The sequence below is a fragment of the Myxine glutinosa genome, chromosome 2 (assembly GCF_964187855.1).
Source record: "Myxine glutinosa chromosome 2, kmMyxGlut1.1, whole genome shotgun sequence".
NCBI classification, from domain to species: domain Eukaryota; kingdom Metazoa; phylum Chordata; class Myxini; order Myxiniformes; family Myxinidae; genus Myxine; species Myxine glutinosa.
The window spans coordinates 106,791,615-106,818,049 of NC_136262.1; the positions used below are offsets into that span (position 1 = coordinate 106,791,615).

A 26,435-nucleotide genomic window follows, 5' to 3' on the forward strand; every position below is an offset into this window, starting at 1 on the left:
TCAAATGGACCATCTTGTGCACCCATAAATATCTGCTATATTCAGCAATGGAATGTCAGTAGAAGTAGTGCCTCATGAGAAGAGAGGATGGAGACCTTCACGAGGAACAAGAGGGGTATGGAGCCACTTGCACAGTCACCTGAAGAAGAGTGGCATTGAGTCAAGGATGGGTCAAAGCAAATTATCTGAAGCCACTCGGCTGCACCATCTCCATCACATCACTCACCAACCATCCTTTCCACCACCTCATCTGAAATCATCCTTCCGGTTGAAACGTAAGTTGCCAAGATTCTTACCTTACATTACAAATTATTCCAAACTTTGTTTAAACTACATTGATCAAGCACCAGATAAATCTTCAAATTGCTGAAAGGCCAGCTTGAGTGGTCAGTGTCCTGTGTGCAAGGTCAGTGCGTACACTTATATATATATTTTTTTTTGTGTACAAAGTTGAACTGTATTGACTTCATCACTGCACAAACACATTTAAACTTCAACCTCATCTCCAACTTTTTTTCACCTTCCCTTTAGCTCCTGGCACCTTTTGAACGGCCAAGACCCAGCGAATGCAATTTACCTTTGAGACCAACAAAAAGAGTTCTCCCCTTGATGACCCAGCAGACAAGTTCTACTTTTATGACCCAGCGTACAAGGTCTACTTTGATGACCCACCAAATGAGTTGTACCTTGGAGAACGACAAAATTCGGGAAAATCAGGAAAACAGTTCTGCCTAGATGGCTCACAATGTGGGACCTACCGAAGGAGACTCGGGCAGGGGGGTGGGAAGAGTTCTGCCTAGATGGCTCACAGTGTGAGACCTACCTCAGGAGACTCAGGCAGGGGGGTGGGAAGAGTTCTGCCTAGATGGCTCACAGTGTGAGACCTACCTCAGGAGACTCGGGCAGGGGGGTGGGAAGAGTTCTGCCTTGATGGCTCACAGTGTGAGACCTACCTCAGGAGACTCCGGGAATTTGGGAAAATCAGGAAGAGTTTTGCATTGGAGACTCAAAGGTGGGCTCTATTTTGGAGACTTGGAAGGTGAGTTCCATTTTGGATAGATGAAAAGTGGGTTCTCCCAAGAAGACTCTGGGTTCTAAACATATCAGTCATTCTTCGTTGGATGGTGCTTGATGAGAGTTGATTTCAATTGGTTCAAAAATAATGAAATGATGTTTTACTTAATTTGACATTAGTTAAGTAATGCGTTCATTTGTTATTTTTCAGCAATATCAAGACAGTGCTGGGAAGACCTGAGATTTCTTGAGACATTTACGATACATCTACGTCCCTCTTTCTACTTCTTCAAACTGAAATAACTGAAAATTCACTCGAGTCAGAACTGGAAGAGAAGGGAAAAAAAACTTTGTTGAGTTGAAATGCTCTATTGGATTATCTATAATTCACCCCATATTATCCATTATTGAACTGTTGAAATAAAAAAATTGGAGCTATTTAAAACAAAAATTTGTGTAAAATGATTTATGATCTTGGGATTAGGGTTGGGTTTGGGGTGTGAGGGTTGCATTTAGGGTGGGAGTGTTGGGTTTGGGGTGTGAGGGTTTGATTTGGGGTGTGAGTGTTTGGTTTGGCGTGAGGGTTCGGTTTAGGGTGGTAGTGTTGGGTTTGGGGTGTGAGGGTTGGGTTTAGGGTGTGAGTGTTGGGTTTGGGGTGTGAGGGTTTGATTTGGGGTGTGAGGGTTGGATTTGGGGTGGGAATGTTGGGTTTGGGGTGTGAGGGTTTGATTTGGGATTTGAGTGTTGGATTTGGGGTGTGAATGTTGGGTTTGGGTTTGGATTTGAATGTGAGGGTGACTGTTACTGTTGGGTTTAGGGTGTGAGCGTTGGTTTGGATTTGAATGTGAGGGTTAGCGTTGGGTTTGGGATGTGAGGGTTGGTTTGGGTTTGGATTTGAATGTGAGGGTTGGTTTGGGTTTGGATTTGAATGTGAGGGCCAGCGTTGGGTTTGGGGTGTGAGGGTTGGGTTTGGATTTGAATGTGAGGGTTAGCGTTGCGTTTGGGATGTGAGGGTTGGTTTGGGTTTGGATTTGAATGTGAGGGTTAGCGTTGGGTTTGGGGTGTGAGTGTTGGGTTTGGATTTGAATGTGAGGGTTAGCATTGGGTTTGGGATGTGAGGGTTGGTTTGGGTTTGGATTTGAATGTGAGGGTTGGTTTGGGTTTGGATTTGAATGTGAGGGCCAGCGTTGGGTTTGGGGTGTGAGGGTTGGGTTTGGATTTGAATGTGAGAGTTATAGGCCGTGGGCAGTCCGACGGAAAGAGGCTAGAAAACACTTTTCTACTGAAGGAAACAGCTAGAAAAGGTGTGACTTAACTTTTGACTGCTGATAGACAAATATATTGTCGCGTGATTCCCCTCGGTGAAGACCGGGAAATCACGAATAGCCAAAGCCAGCTTTAACTCCAAAGGCGTTCAGTTCAAATGGTGTATTTTACTACACAAGCGCGGGGGAGGGGGGTAGAGAAGGGGGGGGAGAGAGAAAGAATAAGAAGAAGCTGGAAGCTTTTACCTGACGTCATCCGCCGAGCAGTCTTCAATCCTGCAAAAAGTAACTCGAACGAAAACCGGATTTAAAATGTACAAAAATAACAGGTTTATTTAACGGAATCCAATGACAAGAAAATGCGCCGGTTAACTAAATGTCCTAAAATGGAGTGCTCCCACACCAGATGTATAACACACACAAGGGAAGAATATATGAAAATAAAGCGCCGTGTGTATGTGTGTAGGCTTAGCTCAACCACTCGGGTCTCATCAGGGATGGCGTCGGCCCTGTGTGCGCAGTCCAGACGTGGCTCTGTGCGCGCCAAAACGCCTTGGTGCCAAGAAGGCCTCGACTCGCCCTTGTTCGCTCGGCCCTGATGAAGGCCTCCCGTGCGAAGCGAACGAGCATGCAGCCTGCTTGCTCCGCTGTGCAATGTCCTCACGAATTCGGCACGGAACTGCGATGCACCCAACGTCCGTATCAGAATGGAGAGAGGTTCGAGGGTGAAGGAAGGCTTGAGGGCAAGAGGCCGGAGTAGAGGAATCGTGAGGGCAGTAGCGAACGAGGTCCAGGCACAAAGGGATCGAAAAACGAGAAGGAAAAATGCCGGCCAGCTGTGGTTTTTACGTCCTGTCTCTTAACGTCATCGGTCCTCCCTTGCAATCAGTCCGTCACTTCTCGGCCTCCAGAATGTTCTTCTCACATCAGTCCTTCACCATTGGCTGAGCGCTTTGCGCTCTCCTCCTCATGTCATCGGCCGGTGGCCAATCAGTCCGTCACTTCCTTCTACCAATCAGTGGGTCGCTCCTTGCTCTGCCCCTGGCGAATCACAAGTCCTTCCTTACTCTGGCCTTTCATTGGTGTGATCTCCCCATCAAACCCCCTCAACCAATCCGCCGTGAGGTGGGCATGGCCTCAGCCTGCCTGAGCAATGTTTTATCGACATGTTGGAGCAATGTTTTATCGACATGTTGGTGCAATGCGTGGGCACTTCCTGCCTGCACTTCCGGTGAGTTTTATTGTGGGGGTAAATTTAATTAGTATGTGTGGTGCTATTAGGCCTACCGAGTGTCTATTGGTGCAGTGCCATAAGGGACAATGGATAAATCACAAGGTCTGACACACAGGGGAATTAACTGAATCCCTACGATAATTATCACAAGGCCATCCTTGTATGACCGCAAATATACACGATTAAACCAACAGCCGGGCTAACCAGGTTCTCTGCTTATGTACATCAAACTGATTCTTCCTACCCCCGATCATCGGAGCATCTACCTATACAAATCTACCTGAATCTATATATCACTCCACCCCAAAATTCATAACACAGACTCCCCCCCCCCCCCCCCCCCCCCCCCGGAACCGTAGCCCCTGCAAGGTTCACCGTAGGCGCTACCATTCCAGTCTAACCACTCACTGTCTCACACTTAATTAACCTATGAAATAAATCAGGAGGGCTGTGGGAAGTGAGCCGCAGCTACCTACCTATGCTCCTTAATATGCTACCCCCTAAAACAACCATGCATTTCAAATATGTACAATGATTTAGAAGTTTGTGTTCCTGGGGAGGAAGAGAAACAACACGTAAAAACCTATCTTAACCACGAAACTTAACCTTTTGCAAAACTTTTATCCAAAAATTCCAATAAACATTTATACAATCCCTTCATATAGACCGTGTCCCCCGGTGGATGCCACAAGACTCGACGTTACCTGCGGGGCCATCCCAATGCACCCCAAATTTCCATGGGCCCTGTCCTGGTGTTTCAGGTGAGTGACATGGTTCGGTGGATTTCACCCACATTCATTCAACACAAACCTATAACCACCCATACACATTCCAAAAATCATTACAACACAAAAATAATGACAAGCACGTATCTCACCCCCCTGCAGGACCATAACATAGATGTCATACACATGTGTGCGTTTTTCTACTGGGCAGTGGGGAAGTACCGCACAAGTAAGATGGTGGGGGCGTTTCAGGCTGTGGTGCCTGCAGTCTCAAAAACAAGTCGCCCGACTTGCAACTTCTTTGCCCCCCCCACCCCACGCCCCCTTTACCTCTTGTCCCCGTGACACACAAACAGCTCCTTACGCTGTCATCCTACCAGTGGGGATCTCCATACACACCGGGCTCCGTCACCTCAGGCTTCCTTGCAGCCTCATGGGTTGCCGGGAGTCTCTCACCCCAGGGCGCCCAAACAGACCCCCTCCACTGACGGGCTCCAATTTCCAGACACCACTGGCTGCCAGGGGTAATTACTGCAGAGGGTGAGCCGCAGTCATCGCTCCTCCAGAACTTGATCCGCACCTGCGGACACACACACATTCCCCGCCCACAAAATCCACAAAAACATATTCCTTCCCCGCTGCCAATCAATTCTCCACCACATTGTTCAATGAAAAGTTGTTACCAAAAAGATTCTGCCATGGCCTTGTTGTGGCATCTTTTGGACGCCTCTCTTCGCCAAAAACTCAAGCAGACTCCACGAGACTCACTCATGTTAAATCGAGGTTTATTACGAATCTTGCAGAGAGTATTTACACGAAAATACAGTTATACTTTACAGACAAAACCACGACACGCCGTTTCATGGGAGAATTCTCTCTCTATCCCTTCTTCTTTCTTCTTCTCTCGCAGCCTCGGAGCTTTTCTCTTAAGTAGACCTCTGCTGCTTTGATGTTGGTCGGTTGGAATGCAGAGGTCAACACAGGGCTTGGTGGACTCCAGACTTTGTGGCACCAAAGTCCATCTTTATCATTACGGAGGACACAAAGAACTGATAAAAATCCCTCCCCAAGTCCCACTAATGGTGGGATACATTCCAACTCCGCGGTCACATCCTTGGAGGTCATTGGGTCATCTCACAGATGGTTGACTGCTTGGCCGAAGTTCTTTGCACATTTCCTTGCATGCTTTAAGAACAAAGTTCACATTGACGTACAATTTAACGACTTGCATAACTCGCCGACGCCAACGAATATAGTAATCTTCTATAATTCCTCAATTTTTTCTCTTTTATTAAATTAAACAATTAATTTAAACAACTACCTACTAAATATTCAAACCACAAATTTGGTAATCCAATTTTCAATACGTAAGGCATACACCGTCATCCTGGAAGAATCTGATCACAAAACATTTCTTTGTTCGTTGACTCTTTCCATATTGATAATTCAGTTCATTTCATTTGCATCACAAATATCTCTGCAAACAACACTTCACCTTCACCAAGACACAACAATTTTAATTTACCATTTTAAAATAATAAAGCATCTGCAACATTTGGCAATACGTTTTGCTTCAAAACAAATGTTGACTTTTTGTTGAAAAGAAGAGGCTGATCACTTGTGTTTGAAATTCAAGTATGAAACATTTTCTTCTGATGTCTTCATAGCACCGACACTATTTCGTGTAGGGTTCTGCTGCTGTAATAGCTGAGCGGAGTCATAAACTGACCCTGCTCTGCATGTAGCACCCTTGCCACTCTTGCTGTGAGCCATAGTAGTTCTTGAACAAGGCCTTCGTCCAGTTGTAGTCGACTTGCCTCCTCACTCATCATGAGTGGGCAGCAAGTGTTGATGTGATGTTGGTTGACCAGCAAGATGTGGAACAGAGATGCCAGATGCATCCACAACGATGTTAGGACCATGGTGTTCAAGTTGTCCATGGTCCATATCAGAAACAACCAGCAGAATCGTGCACAGCCATTGTAGAGGAAGAAGCACAGCCGTTCGCTTACGGCTCCACGCTGGTTCCCCGGAAGTTGGTGGAGCAATGACACACGTCATCGCATCCAGTAGAAGTTGCAGGTAAAATATCGTCCCGCAATTACTGACGTGATGAATGTTCGAGGCATTCGAACAAAAGTAAGTGATCGCCTTTCTTCCATACGTTGCAATGTGATCCAGGCAAATGGTCACATACATTTTCCTTGGTGAAGGTAAACATCCGTCTCCAATCTTGCAAAGGAGAATGTCTTCATCATTCTTTGAGAAGGAGGGTGTATGCCAAGATTAACTTCATTTTTTAGCCACAAATTTTCTTTCTCGAACTTCTTCCCAATTGCCGTTATCACATCATTTGAGATGTGATCTGGTCTTATCCTCTACTCAGCCACATCTATATCTGCTTTCCACACACACTGAATCAGATAGGGTACATCTTGACATTAAATTACCATGTTCATGTATATATTATAACAGCTTCACATTTGACAATTTATTGTTTTCATCAAAACATTCAAAAAGTTACATTCATATATATATACTTCACACGAATAATATCCAAATCAGGTATGTATTTTTACGACTAAACTAAGAATAGCATTTAAAGTTGCTTTCAGGTTAATATAATTTGAAAAATTAAACTCATGCAGTTATTTTAACACTACTCAAAGAAAATAAATGCATTAATAATGAGTATATATGATTAAAATCACACACAGGAATATCTAATTCCCAACAAATTTTGCAAACAAACAAACTATGCATAATGCATCCATTATCATAGTTCCTCCCCCCCCCCCCCCCCCCCTTTAAAAAGAAAAAGAAAAAAAAGAGTGATTAATGGTATAGTGTTAACTACTAGTATGTACCTTCATCACTTTAACTTTCATGGTGTGTAACTTGTGGTAATATGAGTTCACTGATCTTGTAAAACTGACACAATTCATAACATTTTCGTTATGCCATTATCTTAACTCTACTGTACTCATTTGCAACATTACTTGATTCAATCTTTTAATCTCGGTATTCATGTCATCATAAAAGTCTTTCTATCTTGATTCCACATTTGTTTCTATTCTCATCAACATCCTATGATTTATCAATTTGTTCCAACACACTGTAATCAAGGGTATTAACCAAGGCTCCACCAAACTATTTCCAATTTGAACTCAAAATGCTAGTTAAACAACAATTCGAAGAATTAACTTCACAGGGTCAACAAATTCATTTTATAAACAGCTCTAATTCTCATCCAATAATTTTCCTTACCAACTGTCATATTGTAACACTTTAATAAACCTTCGAAAAATGTCTCCAAAATCAATAAATTCCCTTTTTACTTTACAAATACCCATCTGTAAATTACATATTCAATTACAGTTTCTCCCAATTTGTTTGGCCGAAATGGCCGCAAAAGTGGCTGCCAACATGCAGTACCTTTTTTATCTACCAAGCAAGTATTCTTCCACATAAGACCTCTACCAAATTTTTTAAAATCTGGGATTTCTAATTACAGACTTGGCATTTAATATGGAATTTTTTTTTTCTTGACTTGGGTTTAATTTCTTAACTCAGTATATCAATCTGGTGAGTTTCTTTTACACTTTGGTGATTTATTTGTTAAAAGAACCATGTCACTGATTGTCTGTCGCAGCAAGAAGTCAACAACAGGATTATATCACAGGTGGCGTGGCAAAATGTACGGACAGGTGCATTTGATGATTGGCTTCACAGTCAGGTATACAAGGGTTGTTGCGTTCTGTATTAGTGGAAAACAACTGCTGCACGTCTCCAAAAGTTATTGCCGCTTCCTCTGGAGATGGTCCGTCAACTCGACAATGCTGTTTGTCACGGAGTGGTGGCTTTACGAAATTACGGCATGAAACAGCGTGCTATTGCTCGGCAGTATGGCATCACTCAAGGTCAGGTGTCAAAGATCCTGAAACGAAATGCTCAGAGGGGTGTCCCTACTCCAATACTGAGGCCAGGACTTCCCCGCAGAACCACAAGGAGGGATGATCGCCAGCTGCACCGGTTAGTCTGCAATGGCCGTACCAAGTCAGCTAATCGGCTTCGGGCTGAGTGGCAGCAACTGACAAATGTGCCTGTATCCAGAAGGCTAGTCAACCAACGACTGGTTCAAGCAGGCTATCGTGCCAGGCGTCCCCTGAGAAAGCCACGCCTGACCAGACAACACCGCCAGCGCCGATTGCAGTGGGCCAGAGAGCACCGTCAATGGCAGCCAGGACACTGGAATCACGTGATCTTCAGTGACGAGTCTAGATTTCTGGTCTATCATCAAGATGGCCACGTCAGAGTGCGCAGACAAGTGCATGAAGTCTACAACAAAGATTGTATAGTGCCAAGAGTCCAAGCTGGAGGTGGTGGGGTGACCGTTTGGGCTGCTTTTCATGCAGGGGGAAAAACTGACCTGGTTGTTCTGAATGGAAACCTGAACCAGTTCAGGTACAGGGCCATTCTGGAAGAAACATTGCTTCTATTTGCTCGTGCAGCCTTTCGAGGAAACTTTGTCTTCCAAGATGACAATGCACGGCCTCATCGTGCTCGCATGATCCAACACTTTCTTGCTGACCGTGGTGTAGAGCATATGGAGTGGCCTGCCATGTCCCCAGATATGAATCCGATAGAGAACTTGTGGGCAGAATTAACGCGTCAAATCGACCACTTGGACCAGCAGCCGACCACTGTGCATGAATTGCAGCAGGCTATTGTCACTGCATGGCAAGCGATTCCTGTCCAAACCTTGGCAAATCTCGTGAACAGCATGCCTCAACGTGTAAGTGCTCTCCTGAATGCTCGTGGGGGTTACACGAAGTACTGAACTGTAATTTTACTGTCCGTAATCCCAGTCGTAATTTAACTTTTGTTTTTGTTAAAAAAAAATTTGGCTAATGTGCAAAATAAAGAGATACTTCTGGAAAACGTTCAGAAGTTTAACACAGTACTGTCCATGAATTGAGTTCGATATCAGTTTACATCACTTTCAAGGATCAATTTATTTGTTTCGAAATGTCAAATGTGGTTTTTTGTTTCTTTTAAAGGTCACATTAACAAAATCTAGAATAATTTCAACATAATTCCAATGAACTTTTGGTTCTACGACATCTTGAAAAGTAAGTTCACCCCCACAAAAAAATTATTCCATATTAAATGCCAAGTCTGTATATGGATGCACACTCTCAGGACATTTCAGGCTACTGTTAACAATCCACTGCGATAAATTAATTTATTTACCCACAATTAATTAATTAATACAAATTGAGGATATTATCCCTATCACATTCATTTATAGATTCATTGTTTTAGATCTGTCTTTCAACTGCTGCAAGGAAGAATAATAGCTCTTATGAGTCTTCGTAATATCTCACTTAATTTACCCAGCTTCTAAAAATTATTTACTATCCATTCTCCTTCTGTTAACCAGCGACTTTGTTTAAACTCCAAAGCTTAATTTGGTGAATCACATGTGTACAACCACTACTTATTCAAACCCTTTTCTTTCTTTTTTTTTTGTTGTAGAAAATATCCAAGTAAGTGTTACACCCCCATAGCTGTTTCTCATCTATTTCTATGCAACTAGTGAGTACTAATGACACCAGTATGCCAATATAGGTGTTCCAGATTATCAAAATATGTTGCAGGTACACGTAACATCGCGTTCTGAGTTTAAACTACGTAACAGCGCGTTCATGTCTGCCCCTTGGTTTAAGATTCACAATGCATTCCGTTTTAAAAACTCACAATAGTTCAATTCAGCAAGATTTTCTTTACTATTTTTCCATATAATCTACGCCTAATACACATACATACAACACAATTTATATGCTGATAAAATTGAAGTTCATATATATCAAAAATCCGTGAACAGAGTATTCTGATAAATCCATGTAAGATCTCTTACAAATTTGGCTAATTTTGTACTCCCACATTTTTTATGAAGTTCATATCCATAAATACCTTTTATTCTCATATAAATTCTATCAAAAATGAAATCCCAAGATTACTCACAATTTCTTTACTATTAATTAATGGCTGCTTATAACTCAGCACATGAAATCTTTATATTCCATCTGCCTTGACAAAAGAGATAATCTTCATAATCAAATTATGTTTTTATTTTATTTTATGGATTCTCTGGATATTTAATCCCATCCACATGAAACTATCTATTTCAAGACAGGCACACTGTCGGTTTCAGCAATCTTTTGAGATTGACACACACAAAAAAAAAAAAACACAAACACTGACACACAAACAACACACACACACACAACTGACACACACACACACACACACACACACACACACACACACACACACACACACACACACACACAATTGACACACAACAAACAAACAACACATTGACACACAAAAAATACACAAACTCATGCATTATGTATATTTGTTTGCATTGGAACCATTATTTGCAGATCAAGATGGGTGTCAATTTCATTTCAATTTCATATTCAATTTGTCCCTTAATTTTAGAAACGCAGATACACAGACAAAAAAATTTATTCTTAGAAAAACCCCTATAATGTCCACATTGAAATCACCATTCTGTTTCCCACAATAACATCCAAATTTGAAAACACACCCGTTTACATGTCAGTCGACCACTGACCTATCAATCATGCAAAACAATTAGTCCGAAATTCCCACTTGATCATCATGTGACTCTTGTCACTTGGTTCCCAAAAAAAAAAAATTTGCAAAACAATTGTTCCAAACTCTGTAAATTCAAAAATTGTTTTGCCCAAAATGCTCCCCAAAGCCACATTTATAATTGGCAAATATGAGGCTTCCAGAACGAACTCCAATCCTGGATCTTTTAATTCTATGTTCCAAAAAGTGTCCAATTTCGGCATTTGATCAATTAATTATTATTTTGCTAATAAGCAAAAAATAAATCATTCTTGCTCCGAAAACTTTTCAGACACAAGAAGCATCGACAGTTACTCATGTTAGTCTAGTGATCTAATCTGTTGAGGCCAATCGTCATTTGGGATCTGCAGCAATGAAGGCCGAATCGTTGTCTGAGGTACCAGTAAACACCAGAATACCAGGTAAACACCAGAAAAACCAGAAACCAAAACCAGGTACCAGAATCGTTGTCTGAGGTCTGTAGGCTGATTTTCAGGAGAGTAAACACTGGTACCTTTGATCTTGGTTTTTCCCTATGAAATAGTCTCCTATTTGAATATGGACAACGTCGTCTCCAGGGTCCCATATTTCCACAATTAAAACACCTGGTCTTGTCATTGCCTGTTCTTTCAGGGCTACCGATCCTATTACTTCCTAGTTTTCAGGTTTTTTTTTTTTTTTTTGTTTTTTTTTGGAGACTGAATCGAGGCTCGTGAAAGAGCTAACATTTACTTCACAAACAAATCAACCAGACAAACAAAATATATAAAAAGAGGGAGCGGAAGAAAAGATGGGGAGAGAAGGGGAAGCACACAAACACAACATTTGAGAGCAGGGAGATGTGTGGGAGGGAGAGGGTTTGGGGGGAGGAGGCGGTGGAAGGGGGGGGGGGGGGTGAAAGTATAAAACACAAGGACACCAAGGACTTCCAGGACAGAAGTTGGTATTTCAAAAAAGTGGAATTGGGGTGAAATTAGCGGGGGTAGAAAAGATCAAGGTTTTGGATGAGGGAAGATAAGAGATGGTGGTGAACAGCTGTTTTAAAGACCTGGAGGGTGGAGTGGGATTGAAGAGACTGAGGGAGTTTGTTCCAGAGGCGGGAGAAAAGAGGAATGAAGGAGTGAAGGTGAGCAGAGAGTCTTGATTTTGGCAGTTTAACCATAAGAGGGTTGCAGGCAGATCTTGTGCGACCTGGAGGAATATTTGTGGGACAGAGCCCAGAGAGAGCTGGGCGGGGGGGGGGGGGGGGAAAGGACAGAGAGGAGTCGGCAGAAGACGGAAAGACCACCAACCTGCCTGCGGTGAGTGAGTGAGAGGCCCTTGGAGTTAGCTTCATCGCGGGAGATTCCAATGATTCTGAATGCTTTGGTTTCAACAGCGTGAAGACGAGCTAGGTGTGAGGCAGGAGCACCAGCCCAGAGGGGAGAGCAGTATTCCATTGAGCTGCGGATGAAAGCCTTGTATGTGGTGAGGAGCTCAGGTGTGCCAAGGAAGGACTTCGCACGACGGAGGATGCCCAGTCGGTGACTGGTTTGGAGGCCAGATTTGAAATGTGGTTTTCCCAGGAAAGATCATGGCAGATAGTGAGACCCAAAAGCTTGAGTGACAGAACTTCTTGGAGAGGATTATTCAGAAAGTGGATGGGAGGGTTGTCCAGTCGGTCTGTTCGGAGAGACATCATAAGAGTGTGAGATTTGTCAGGATTGAAAGACATGTTCCACTTGTTTGCCCAGTCTGTGATTTTGTCCAGGTCTGCAGAGAGTGAGGAGGCTGCAGACTGCCGATCTGAGGGATGAAGAATGGAGCGACAGAGAGGAGAGTCATCAGCAAAGAGATAGAGGGGATTTTCAAGAGAGTCAGAGAGATCATTGATGAAGACCAGAAAAAGCACAGGGCCCAGAACACTGCCTTGGGGAACTCCAGCCTGAACAGGAGGAGGAGATGAGAGAAACCCATTCAGGGCCACACGTTGACTACGACTAGAGAGTAAGTCCGCCAGCCATGCGTGGAGATTTCCATGGATACCAAAAGAGGAGAGTTTGGTAGGCAGAGCGGGGTGCCAGACCATATCGAAGGCATGTGATATGTCAAGGGAGACGGCTCTAATTTCCTGTTTGGCATTGAGGACCTCCATCCATTGTTGAGAAAGCAGAAGCAGCATGTCCAGAGTCGAGTGACCAGGTCTGAAACCAAATTGATGTTCAGAGATCAAGCCATTGGAGAAGAGGAAAGATTTAATATCTGAAGCAATGATGGATTCCATGACTTTGCTGATAATTGGGAGAAGGCTGATTGGTCTGTAGTTGCTGGGATCTGTTTTTGCACCTTTTTTGTGCAAAGCGGTGATGTTGGCAGATTTCCAAGCAGACGGCAGATGCCCTGGAGCAAAAGAGAGGGTGAAGAGAACAGAGAGAGGGAGTGGAAGAGCGGAAGAACAGGATTTTAGGACCCGTGGGCTGATGCCGTCAGGTCCAGTTGCAGAATCAGAGTCGAGGGTTGACAGAAACTTTTCCACCTTGTCAGGAGGATAGGACACAGAGTCCAGGAGCAGCTGGGTATGACTGGGTACGGTGGGTACAGAGAGGGATGGGTTTGGGATACAAGATTTAGAGGCAAACACAGAGTTGAGGCATTCAGCTTTTTCACGTGCGGAGTCAGCCGTGTGGCCGTTTGAGGTGAGGGAGGGGATGGAGGGGGAACAAACACCAGAAACAGATTTGACCAGACGCCACCAGGATTTGGAAGAGGGAGACAGATAAGAGAGTCCGGTCCTGAGAACAGAGAGATATTGTTTCCTGGCTCTCCTGAGGGTGGACACACACTTGTTTCGGGCTTTGTGAAAGGAAATGAGATTTCCTTCCGTTGGATTTGCTTTCCAGGAGACGAAAGCAAGTTGTTTCTGGGCAATAGCCTCACCACAAGATTCCGTGTACCGTGGACGGGAGGAAGGGTATGACAACTGAAGATGAGATGGGATAAATCTGTGCATGAGAGAGAGCAATTTACTTTGGAAGAATTCCCAGGATGAGTTGATGTCAGAGGCGGTAGAGATGGGAGACCAGTCCAGATGATTGATGGTTGCTTGAAGACCGTGCCAGTTGGCCTGAGTGAAATGCCAGGCTCGTCAACGCTGAGGAGGCTCTGTGAGAATGGTCAGACAGATGTCCACTTTAACAAGCACATGATCAGATGAGCCGATTGGAGCAGAAGAAGAGCAGCAGACATTTTCAGGGAAGTTAGTCATAACCAAGTCCAGAAGAGAAGAGGCTCCGTTGACTGAGATCCGGGTCGGGAAATTGACAGATTGTGTCAGTCCCAGTGAGTCACAGAAGTCCTTTGCTGAAGAGCCATGGCTGGTGAGAGAGGTACCCACACCCAGCCAACTAGCATGGTGACAATTGAGATCACCACATATGAGGAAGAGAGAGTTGGGATGGGTAGATAGAAGTTGGTCCATATTATCAGACAGCGAGATGTAGATGGAGTCATCACTGTTCTGGTGGACGGTACAACACACATATGAACAAAAGGTGGGAGCGAAGGGGAAGCCGTAGCCAAAGGTATTCCTGGGGGTGAGGTGGAGAGAGGACAGTGCAGGGCGAGTGAGGAAGAGAGTTTTTTTATAAAGATAGCAACCCCACCTCCAGGACGAGGCTCAGGTCTGTCATACCAGAGGAGTGAGTAACCTGGGAGAGATACCAAGGAATCAGAGACATCATGAAGGAGGAAAGTTTCTGTTAAGCAGATCACGTCTGGTTTGTCAGAAGCAACCTGTATGGAGAGATCAGTCAAGTTTGAGCGAAGGCCCCGGATGTTTGAGGTCCATACTGTTAAAGAAGAGGAAGGGGGAGCATCGGATACAGAACAGGGGGGGTGAGCGGTAGGGTAAGATGTGGAAGAGGAGGAAGAGGTAGGGAGAGCTGTTGAAAGTGTGTCAGAGATTTCAGAAGAGCTAGGATAAAGGGAAGAATGGGGTGGACAAAAGGTTTGATGGTGATTGGGTGAGGTGCAGTGAGGTGTTATTTGAGGAGGAGGAAGAGTGAGGCAGAAGGTTGAGAGAGATGAAGGTGAAAGTTGGAAGGGGGAAAAAGCGGGGAGGACGCTTTGAGGAGGAGGGGTGAGAGGGGAGTCTAGGAGGGGAGGAGTGAGGGAGAGTCTCGGAGGGGAGGGGTGTGGGGGGAGTTTAGGAGGGAAGGGGCAAGGGGGGAGATTTGAAAGGGATGGGTGATGGGGAAGATTTGGAGGGGAGGGGCAAGGGGGAAGATTTGAAAGAGATGGGTGATGGGGATGATTTGGAGGGGAGGGGCAAGGGGGTCGATTTAGAGGGGAGGGGTGATGGGGAAGTTTTGGAGGGGAGGGGTGATGGGGAAGTTTTGGAGGGAAGGGGTGATGGGGAAGATTTGGAGGGGAGGGGCAAGGGGGAAGATTTGAAAGAGATGGGTGATGGGGAAGATTTGGAGGGGAGGGGCAAGGGGGTAGATTTGGAGGGGAGGGGTGATGGGGAAGTTTTGAAGGGGAGGGGTGATGGGGAAGTTTTGGAGGGAAGGGGTGATGGGGAAGTTTTGGAGGGAAGGGGTGATGGGGAAGTTTTGGAGGGAAGGGGTGATGGGGAATTTCTCTCTATGCCATGAAGTTCTCTCTTCTTCCATGAAGTTCTCTATGTTCTATGAAGTTCTCTCTCCTCTGGAAGTTTCTCTCTATGCAGTTCTTGTCCTAATCTATCCAATCGACTTCGCTCAAATGTACCACCTCTTGGAAACTCCTTGGCATGTCCCTTTGTCCACAAATACCAATTCTCAATCTCCCTAATGGCCTCTACACCATAATAGTTGTACATATAAGATGTACAAGTACCTTTTCGTGGAATATCTGGTTCAACTTTTCTACCTTGATAGGCCCTATTTCCCATTTTCGCCTATAGGAATGTATTAGGCAAACCGCTGTGTAGTGCGTCTTCTGAGGTTGGTATGACAGTCGTTCTTCACTGGTGATTCCAGGAAGAGTCTCTCCAACTTTCAATTGATGATGGCAGCTGAGTCCAGGAACACCTCCTTGTTGTACCACCGTTTCACCAACCGATCCCCCAAACTGATCGGACAGGTAAATGACCACCGATAGGTGGGGAACCACGTATCGGTCCCTTGTCACCAAAGCCAAAACACTATTGCGGAGGCCAGGTAATTGTGTTCCCTGCCACAAAGGCACGCCAGATATTAAGCACAAATATAAAATATATATTCGGACCTTTCCTTCACTTTTGTCAACTTACCACCTTGCTCATTTTTGAAGATATCTTCACATTAACATAAATATTCTGATTCCACATCGATTTCACAATGTGGATTTTATCACATTTTTAAGCAAACCATCTTCGAATGAACTCAAAAATCAAATCAAAATCAAATCAAAATCCTCTAATAAAAATTTTTTCCTAAAAATTCAAAGTCATTTTCCCAATCTTCTGATATCCACTCTAATCCATTTTCCTATCGAGTCTTACAAAGGAGCCTGGAAGAGAATGGAAAATCAAAACCTCTATCAAAAGAACAATAGTGTGCTGTTCCAAACGCACCACAACAAAAAAATATCAGCCAAAAAAAAATCCTAATAAAATTCAATAGAACACCATTTCGCTCAATGCAGCCTAATTCCTCATTTCACGAGTAGGAAACACAATGCCGCTTCTTGGGGGCCCTCCAAGGAGCGAAAAGATGCTTCCCACTCATCCTATTACCTCCATCAAAAAAGAGGATATTACATTTTAATCCGTTTGTTTGTCTGTCTGCACAGAACAATATTGATTTTCTCTGCATTCGTTGATATGCATTACAGGAAAATTCCATCACAGGTGAACCTCACCTGTACAATTTTGTAAAATCATAATCATGTCATTGATGACATGGTATAGGCACCATAATTGTTTTAACACAACAATCTTAAAATCACTGAGAAAAAAATCCTGGCAAAGATCCACAATCCCTGATTGCTGTGTCAATGGTAATATTACCTACATAACATATTGTTACAGACGTGGCTTAGATGTTATTTACCGAGCGGTTTGGTATGACCACGTCTGCACAAGTTACCCGATTATACCCGAACGTTGACTAATCGCGCTACGCTAGGTCAATGAAGGAAAAGACACACGGCTGGGATTAAAATGACACGACACCATGGATACGGTTCTCAAGACCTCCGGAGGAGATTATATTCGTTCGGAAGGTCAGATTACAGGGACGAGAGGTACAGCATAGAAAGACAAGCACTTAGACACAATCTTATATTAACCCCAACAGACGACAGATAAACGGGACAAAAGGCTGACTCACACGGGGATTGATGGCTAGGAAAGGCAGGATCGATGGCTCCAGGTGCACCTGGGCTCAGGGACAGAATCGACTCGGTCCGGTCCAGAGATGCGGGAGGTCTCACAGCGCTCGAGGTAGTGACTTGCTCTTCTTCAAGCTTGGGGCGCATCTCACCTCACATCCGGTGAGTCGCTTCGTATATCCGGCGGGGAGTGACACGCCCTCGGCTCGTTAGCTCCGCCTCGTGGAATCGGCACGTTGCTTCTCATTGGGTGCGTGCGGGGGGTTTACCAGGCTCCGCCCTTGACGAGGAGCTGACAGCCAGCCCCTTCGTGGTAACCCCGTGGAGCGCATGGTCATGGCGGCTAACCGAGCTGGTGGGAGGACGCACACTCCCCCCCGCGCGCCGTGGTTGTAGTTGTTGTTGTAGCTGTAGTTGTTGTTGTTGTTGTTGTTTGGGGAAGAAGATGGAAGGAGGTATGGGAAAGGTCCTAAACTCACTACTGGTGCCATATAATCACATTCTGGTGCAACGAAGAGTCATAATTAATGGAAACGAGTCCTTAACTGACATAGACTAAGAATAACTAGCAAGATGTCCGAAAGTTGTCTACGTGTGATGCGGTGGACCTGGGCACGACATTTAATGGGGGAAAAAGGGGAAGGTCGGTTCTACAGAGTGTTATTTACCGGCAATGGGACTAGGGAATGGGGGATTGGGGATAGTTGGGGAGTATTGGGGAAATAGGGGAATATTTACAAGCGGATATGGAGGTCAAATTCCATATTCGCAACAATATCAATATTGATTTATAATAAAACAATAAAATTAAGATATAATATCTCATGGCAAGGGGCAATGCCACCTCATGCCATGCCCGATTGTTCAGGGAAAACAATAACGTTTACCTGCAGGGCATAATTATGTGCATCCAGGCAAAACCTACCGCAGTCAGTTCAACAAAACCCCAAAAAACCTATACAACGCTGATCTGGACCACACCCTACCATAAAACACCCACCAGCCTTTTTGGTGGGGTGGGGAGGGGGGGGGGGGGGTGGAGAAAGATGGATGATGAAAGGGATAAATTGCATCCAACACCAATCCATGTTGAACAAGGGAGGAATTCATGGCTCACATGCATCACATAGATTCATTCGTGAGACAAAATTAATCAGACAGATGTGAGAAAGTGCATTGGAAAAAAAATGTCTCAAATTTTTCAGATGTCATGTTTCACTATGGCCGCATAATGAAAGCCACACTTTCACTAGTGGCTGCAGAATTGTCAACCTGTTGACTTTCTGACGGAAACAGCGCAAACAGGTAATACAGGTAGATTGGGAAGAGAAAGGTATGGTAGGGGAGAAGGGAAAAGTGCGGCAAAGAAATGGGGCGGAGGAGTGGAGTGGAGTGGAGTGGAGGGATGGATGGATGGGAGGAGTGGGCGGAGTAACGCTGGGGGGGGGGGGGGGGGCAAGGGAAGAAGAGAGATGAAGCATGGGGATTTGATAGGAAAGAGAAGTGATTTATGGGTGGAGTCAGACAGGGCATAGAAAAATAACAACAAAACTCTGGAAATTATTTGCACCATCGGAAGCATTCTTGACACATACATCCTATCTATAAACCCCATTGATGATTGACGTGAGGTATGAGAGACGGAGGATGGGGGGGGGGGGGGTGGGGTGGATGAGATGAGGGTGGATGAGTGGTGGGGGAGGCAGGAAGGCTGGGACAAGGGAAAAAGGAAAGATAGAAAGATAGGGAGAGAGAGGGATAGAGGAAGAGAGATGAAGAGGGACAGAAGTTACCGATCCCGTATGTAATATGTCAACAAGTAACGAATATGGAATAATTGTTTGCCGTTAATTATCGATTTATATATTTATTGCTCAAAACGGTGCTTGCCAAGAGAAAAAAAACGTTATATTCATTATAATTCATCCCTGTATATTTTGTCATTTTAATTAATCGGTGAAGAGATGGGAAACAAATATATTTTGCTAAAAAAAAATGTAGACGGCTCAGTACGCCATCATGGACACTACACACTGAATCTTTTCAAATATATATCTCCAAATGCCACGCGTGTCATGCACGTTGGACAGGCAAAACTCGAGCGTGCGTTGCACGCACTCGGGTGAGGTATGTACGTGCAGGTATGTACGTGCAGGTGCGTGCACAAATATCCCGTCTCGTGGTAATTACCATGTACGTGTACGTGCGAACGCACTTTGCGTTCCTGCATGAGCGTATAGGGAGTGACGTCACGATGTGACGTCCCCCATGGGGAGTGACGTCCCCCATGAATGCACAATAACCCGTTGTAACGTATTATTCTGACTTGTATTTGCATTGTTGTTGTGGTTTATCGGACGCGCTTATTCGTCAGACACGAGTGAATCATCACCGCGTCAATAAACGCGCTTTCCGCTTCCGGCACGATGGAGTCTGCTTGAGTTCGTTACATGGTGTCAGAAGTTCGTTGATATTCACGCCATAAGCCGCCATTCGTCTCCATAAATATGGCATCTCCGAACTTTGATCATCCCTCGATCGACTGGGAGAGTCTGGATCTCTACCAGGAGTTTTGCCGGTTCAGAAATCACGTCAGTTTTGTCTTGTCAGGGCCGCTCGCAGACATAACGAAGCCTCGTCAAGCAGGATGGCTCGGAACGTGGATCGGCGAACAAGGTCGTCAAATCTACCAAACTCTATCTTGGGAGGAAGGAGAGAAAGACGACCCGCAGGAAGTGCTGAACAAATTCCAGAACTATGTGCAGCCCAGAAAGAACAAAAGAGTTGCCAGACACCGACTGAAACAAAGGCGCCAGCGGAGTGGTGAGTCTTTTGATCATTTCATAAAAGATCTGAGGATAATTCTCATGGATTGCGATTACCAAGACCCAGACGACATAATCGTCGATTGCATCATTGATGGCAGCCATGATAAGAGGGTCCAAGAGAAATTACTCGATAGGGGTGAGGAGCTCTCACTAGCTAAAGCTATAGAAATTGGCCAACAGCTAGAGCTCTCGCAGAAACATATGAGAATAGTCCGAGATGAAGATGCTCTCATCTCAGCCCTCAGATCTGAAAACGAACGAACTCAGCACCAGACTCAACGTTGTAAGAGCAAGCCTGATAGGCATACACAAGCCACCGAGCTGTTCAAAGCTGAGAATCGGTTTCGGAATGACGGTCCCTGCAGCAAATGTGGCCAGTCAGTGCACAGGCAAGCCAAGTGTCCAGCAATTAATTCTAGCTGCTCCTACTGCAAGAAGCCTGGTCACTGGTTTGCGGCGTGTCGGAAGAGACTGCACGACCTAAAGTCCCTTGATGAGGAGACCAGTCTAGATCATGTAGATCTTCCTCAAGAACTCGTCAAGGAATCTGAAATTTTAAGGATCTCCGCTCTACAACCAAGCATCAATACGGCTACTCATGACAAGTGGGCACAGACCGTCACGTTGCTGGGTCAGCCGACTCGGTTCCGGATTGACACGGGTGCAAGGTGCAACACACTAACACTCAACGACTACCAGTTAGTCCAGCACCTCGCAGGCGATCTACAATCGTCGCATAAAGTTCTTAAAACATACTCGAACCATACTATCCATCCTGTCGGTACCGTGACACTCCCTCTCTCTCACAAAAACAAGACCGTTAGAGCCAGTTTTGAGGTCATTGACCTCGATCAGGAGAATGTAATGTCAGGCGCTACCTCGGAAGCCCTAGGCCTCATTGTCAAGCTCGATAAGTTGTCTCTTGTTCAGCCTCTAGTCAATGTGTCTCAGGAAGCAGTAATCTCTGAGTTTCCAGAAGTTGCCAAGACAACTGGAACTCTTCCCGGAACTTATCGGATCAAGCTTGTAGAAGGGTCACAGGGAGTAGTTCACGCTCCTCGCAGACAGCCTGCAGCATTGAGAGAGCAAATAGTTGACAAGCTACAAGAGATGGTCACCGAAGGTCACATCGCGAAGGTAGAACGACCGACTGAGTGGGTGAGTTCCATGGTAGTAGCTCTTCGCAACGGCAAAGTCCGCATCTGTATAGACCCCAAAGACTTAAACAAGTGCACAAAACGTGAGCACTACCCAATGAGAACTGTTCAGGAAGTTTTAGCTCAAATCCCTGGAGCCAAAGTATTTTCTGTGCTTGACGCCCGCAGTGGGTTCATGCAAATTCGCCTTGACGAGCCTTCTTCATTCTTGACCACGTTCAATACACCTTTAGGGAGATACCGCTGGCTGCGTCTCCCTTATGGATTGAGGTGCTCGCCGGAGATATTCCAGCGAATCATGGACCAGATGCTAGAAGGGATAGAATGGGCAACAGCGGTAATGGATGACATTTTAGTTGCTGGTCGTGACATCACCCACCACGACTGTGTACTGAAGCGAGTTATGCAACGAGCTACAAGTTATAACCTGCAACTAAACTTCCGAAAATGCCTCATCCGGCAAACCTCAGTCCCTTATGTAGGCCACCTGCTTACTGCAGAAGGAGTGCTACCAGATCCATTCAAGACGAAGGCAGTTGAGAAAATGCCACGTCCAACAGACAAACAAGGCGTCAAGCGTTTCCTTGGATTCGTTCAGTATTTAGGGAAGTTTATTCCCAACCTAAGTGACACAAGCAAGCCTCTCCGTGATCTCTGCAAGGCGGACGTGGAGTTCTCCTGGCAGTCAGCTCAGGAGCTGTCCTTCAAGAAGCTGAAGCAAGCATGTATTTCGGCCCCGGTCCTTCAGTACTACGATGTAAGTCAGCCAGTTGAAATACAAGCCGATGCCAGCCAAAACGCTGTAGGAGCCTGTTTGCTCCAGAATGGCAACCCTATAGCGTTCACATCACGCAGTATGACCGATACTGAGTGTCGCTACGCTATGATTGAGAAGGAAATGCTCTCAATCGTCCATGCAACAGAAGCATTTCACTACTATATCTTTGGAAAATCAGTAGTGGTATATAATGACCATAAACCCCTTGAGGAAATCTTCAAGAAGCCTCTCCTATCTTCTCCCATGCGTTTACAGCGTATGTTGCTCAAGCTTCAACGGTATGACTTGGAGGTTAACTACTGCCGTGGTTCTGAGATGGTGCTCCCCGACACATTGTCCCGTGCACCTCTACCGGACACCGACTCAGAAGCTGGGAAAGACCTTGAGCCTGTGAACATGTTCCAGTTCCTTGCGATCACGAGTGAGAAATACCTCGAAATCCAGGAAGCTACTCTGAGTCAAATGAGCCTTCTCTGCGGTGTCATTGCAAGTGGATGGCCTGACTCCCGAAAGGAAGTCCCAGCACAGGTCCGTCCGTACTTTGACTCCAGAACGCAATTGGCAGTCTCAGACAGTGTTGTCTACAAAGGCATGCGCCTTGTCATCCCGCCAAGCCTCAGACCCAGAATGCTGAGCTTGATTCATGAATCGCACCTCGGAGTGAACAAGTGTAAGCAGCGTGCTCGCGAGGTCATGTATTGGCCCTCAATGAACTCTGACATCGAAGAAACTGTACGGAATTGTTGCAAGTGTGCAGAGTATCAAAGCGCTCAGCAACGGGAGCCTCTCTTGCCGACTTACACGCCTGATCTTCCATTCATCGAAGTTGGAAGCGACGTTTTTGACTTCGAATCAAAGCAGTATTTGCTCACGGTCGATTATTACTCCAAGTTTGTGGAGGTGGATTGCCTCAAGGACATTACAGCTCGCTCTGTAATCGAAGCTCTCAAGCAGCAGTTTTGTCGACATGGTATTCCAGAGAAGCTGCGAAGCGATTCCGGAAGTCAGTACACGTCAGAGGAATTTTCTCAGTTTTGCAAAGAATATGGCATAACTCACGACATTGTGTCCCCCAAGCACCAACGTGCCAATGGAGAGGCAGAAAGAGCGATCCAGACAGTGAAAAGGCTCTGGAAGAAGTCAGCAGATAAGTACTTAGCCCTGCTAGACTACCGCACCACTCCACTTGAAGGAATAAACTTGTCCCCGGCTCAGCTCCTAATGGGAAGACGCCCCAGAAACACACTGCCTTGCAACCGCACTCTTCTCATGCCTGCGCGGTATGACCATCACCTTGTGAGATCACGCCTTGACACACAGAAGGAGAAACAAAAATACTATCATGACAAGCCATCTATGTCAGATTTGCCACCGCTCCAGCCGGGAGACAGTGTTAGGATGTTGCCAAACCCGGAGGCCAGGCATTGGATTCCGGCTGTAGTTGAGGCGCGCCACAACAGCCCCCGGTCATATTTGCTGAGGACCCCAAACAATGTGTACCGGCGTAACAGGCTCCATCTCCGCAGAGTGCCTCATTCAGCCAATGTTGGCCCGGTGGGAAGTCAGCCACTCTCTCGCTTTTACTCTTCCCAGGACATGAGGGACTTCCCTGATCCCACCACTCAACAGGACACCCCAGTGGGGAACTGCTGCAAGTCCCCAAGTCCAAGTGAGCAAGCATCTGAATCCCAAAGTCTCCCAACAGTGTCATTGCCTCGAGCCACTGCATCTCCCAGAAATACCAAGTTCATCACAAGGAGCGGCAGAGCGGTTAACCCTCCCAGACGTCTGGATCTTTAAATTTAAATCAATTGATTCACGTGATCTGAATGTGATGCTGTTTGTTAATTAATTCATTGTAAGTTTTACTTTATAGAGTTATTTGCTTTGCTGGTTTCCTTTAAAGTGGCTTCCTTGAAAGAAAGGAGGATGTAACGTATTATTCTGACTTGTATTTGCATTGTTGTTGTGGTTTATCGGACGCGCTTATTCGTCAGACACGAGTGAATCATCACCGCGTCAATAAACGCGCTTTCCGCTTCCGGCACGATGGAGTCTGCTTGAGTTCGTTACACCCGTTCAGCACGATGGCCATTGGTGTGCAAAATTACATTTACCGACGCAAAACAAGTCTTTCAAAATCGCGATTAATATCGTTGTTGACTCATGGGTCTGTTCTACAAAAGGAAACTTATTTTATAAAAAACGAACCAGCCGTTGCAAAGATATGAATAGTTATGTGTTCGTGCGAACGCACATGTCAATCGGACCTTTCGGCGTTCGCTCGCTCGCTCGTTCGCTCGTTCGCTCGTTCGTTCGCTCGTTCGCTCGCTCGTTCGCGCAATCAAACAGCCCGCGGGTCAAAAAAAAAACCCACGCGGCTTTGCTCATGAATTGCAGCATGTATCTCTGTCGCTTGTAAAAAGCGCATTGGGGCATATATTTACAGAAAAAAACATCGCTGTGGATGTACCATCCTTCCCTATTCGTTCCAAACGCTTCTACCGGTACCAGACAAAAGATTTCTACCATTATTTATTATGGGAACCTCAATTTCATCTGTTCCAGGAGCGAAAAGTTGTAAACAGGACATCAAAAATGTCACCTCCATCAACGTACAACCGTGAAACATATACAAATATACAATTTAGCTCGACCATTTTATACATAATGATACAATATTATACCTCCATTTCAGTGGATCTTCATTTTAAAAAACAAAGCACTATTGCTAAAGACAAAGAAAGTCCTTAGTGGATCTTTGGCCTTAAAAAGGGACAAAAAACACACAAAAAAATATATATATATAAATATAAAAAACCACAAAAAACACACACAAAAAACACAAAAAAAAAACAAAGAAATTCATGGCACCTTTACTGAAATGTTCCGGGGCTTTCCGCATACCTTGAAGAGGTAGGTATACCTTGTGGTGTTGCCCACCGACCACATTTCTAATAAGTATAAACACAATTGACATAAACAATACTGTTACAAATCTCCATATTATCTGTGTCCAAATTCAGCCTCACCAGGTTCATTGCAGACCCTTTTAAGACTAGCAGGATCGTATGGACAAGCCGATTCTTCATACCTTGAACAATCGCCTTGGACGTGTTCGGAGCGATGCTAACCTCTTCAAGCGTTGCAAATACGGACGAGCCCCCAACTGTTGTGGCATCTTTTGGACACCTCTCTTAGCCAAAAACTCAAGCAGACTCCACGAGACTCACTCAGATTAAATCGAGGTTTATTACTAATCTTGCAGAGAGTATTTACATGAAAATACAGTTATACTTTACAGACAAAACCACGACGCATCGTTTCATGGGAGAATTATCTCCCTCTCCCTTCTTCTTTCTTCTTCTCTCGCAGCCTCGGAGCTTTTCTCTTAAGTAGACCTCTGCTGCTTTGATGTTGGTCGGTTGAAATTCAGAGGTCAACACAGGGCTTGGTAGACTCCAGACTTTGTGGCACCAAAGTCCATCTGTTTATCATTACGGAGGACACAAAGAACTGATAAAAATCCCTCCCCAAGTCCCACTAATGGTGGGATACATTCCAACTCAGCGTTCACATCTTTGGAGGACACTGGGTCATCTCACAGATGGTTGACTGCTTGGCCGAAGTTCTTTGCACATTTCCTTGCATGCTTGAAGAACAAAGTTCACATTGACGTACAATTTAAATACTTGCATAACTCGCCGACCCTAACGAATATAGAAATCTTCTATAGCCTGCTTTAATTTGAAACCCCCAATTCACATTTATCCAACACATTTCAAAAAAAACACATTTCAATTATCACCACTCATAACTCCATTTCCATCTCCATCCTCTCGCCCACACAAAAACACAACACCAACACATAAACAAAACACCACCCACAAGACACTGTGTGGCACCAATGCATCCCTTTACCGGCCATGCCATCACTCTCACCCGCTCCTACTCCAAATTATATGTCCCAATTTAAAAAGCAAGTCCTGAAGCCTGGGACAGTACACATCAAAGTCACTTTCCTCAAGTACAGGCAGTTGCAGGTTGGTCAGGGACAAAGTGCCATCCACCCTACTGAATCCCAAAATTTCTCCCATTGGACCAATCAAATTCACCAAATTTCCTTTTGTCCCTACTGTTGGGTGTGGATCCGCCGCCAGTGGTGACGATCACGACACGACTACATTTGGCTATGACAGCTCCACACCTCTACCGTGCAAGGGTCACCGGGACAAGCTGAGCAGCCGAAACGCTAACATGGCCCATGAGTGTCCATAAGGGTGCGAACCACCATCCATCCTTCGGCCCCCCTGCGAGGAACACAGCTGCTCTCGCCACAGCTGGCCTATGTGGTGAGCACCTGCTGCCAACACTACCATTCCCCCAAAAAATCGGCCCTGGGGGCAGCGGTCACAGTGCGTGGCATCCACATCATGTC

General features: G+C 45.2%; 1 pseudogene; it reads left to right on the forward strand.

Moving 5' to 3' along the window:
* The first annotated feature begins 566 nt into the window (after positions 1–566).
* The window catches only part of LOC137422318 (outer mitochondrial transmembrane helix translocase pseudogene), a 27,174-nt pseudogene continuing 1,305 nt past the window's right edge, over positions 567–26,435 (forward strand).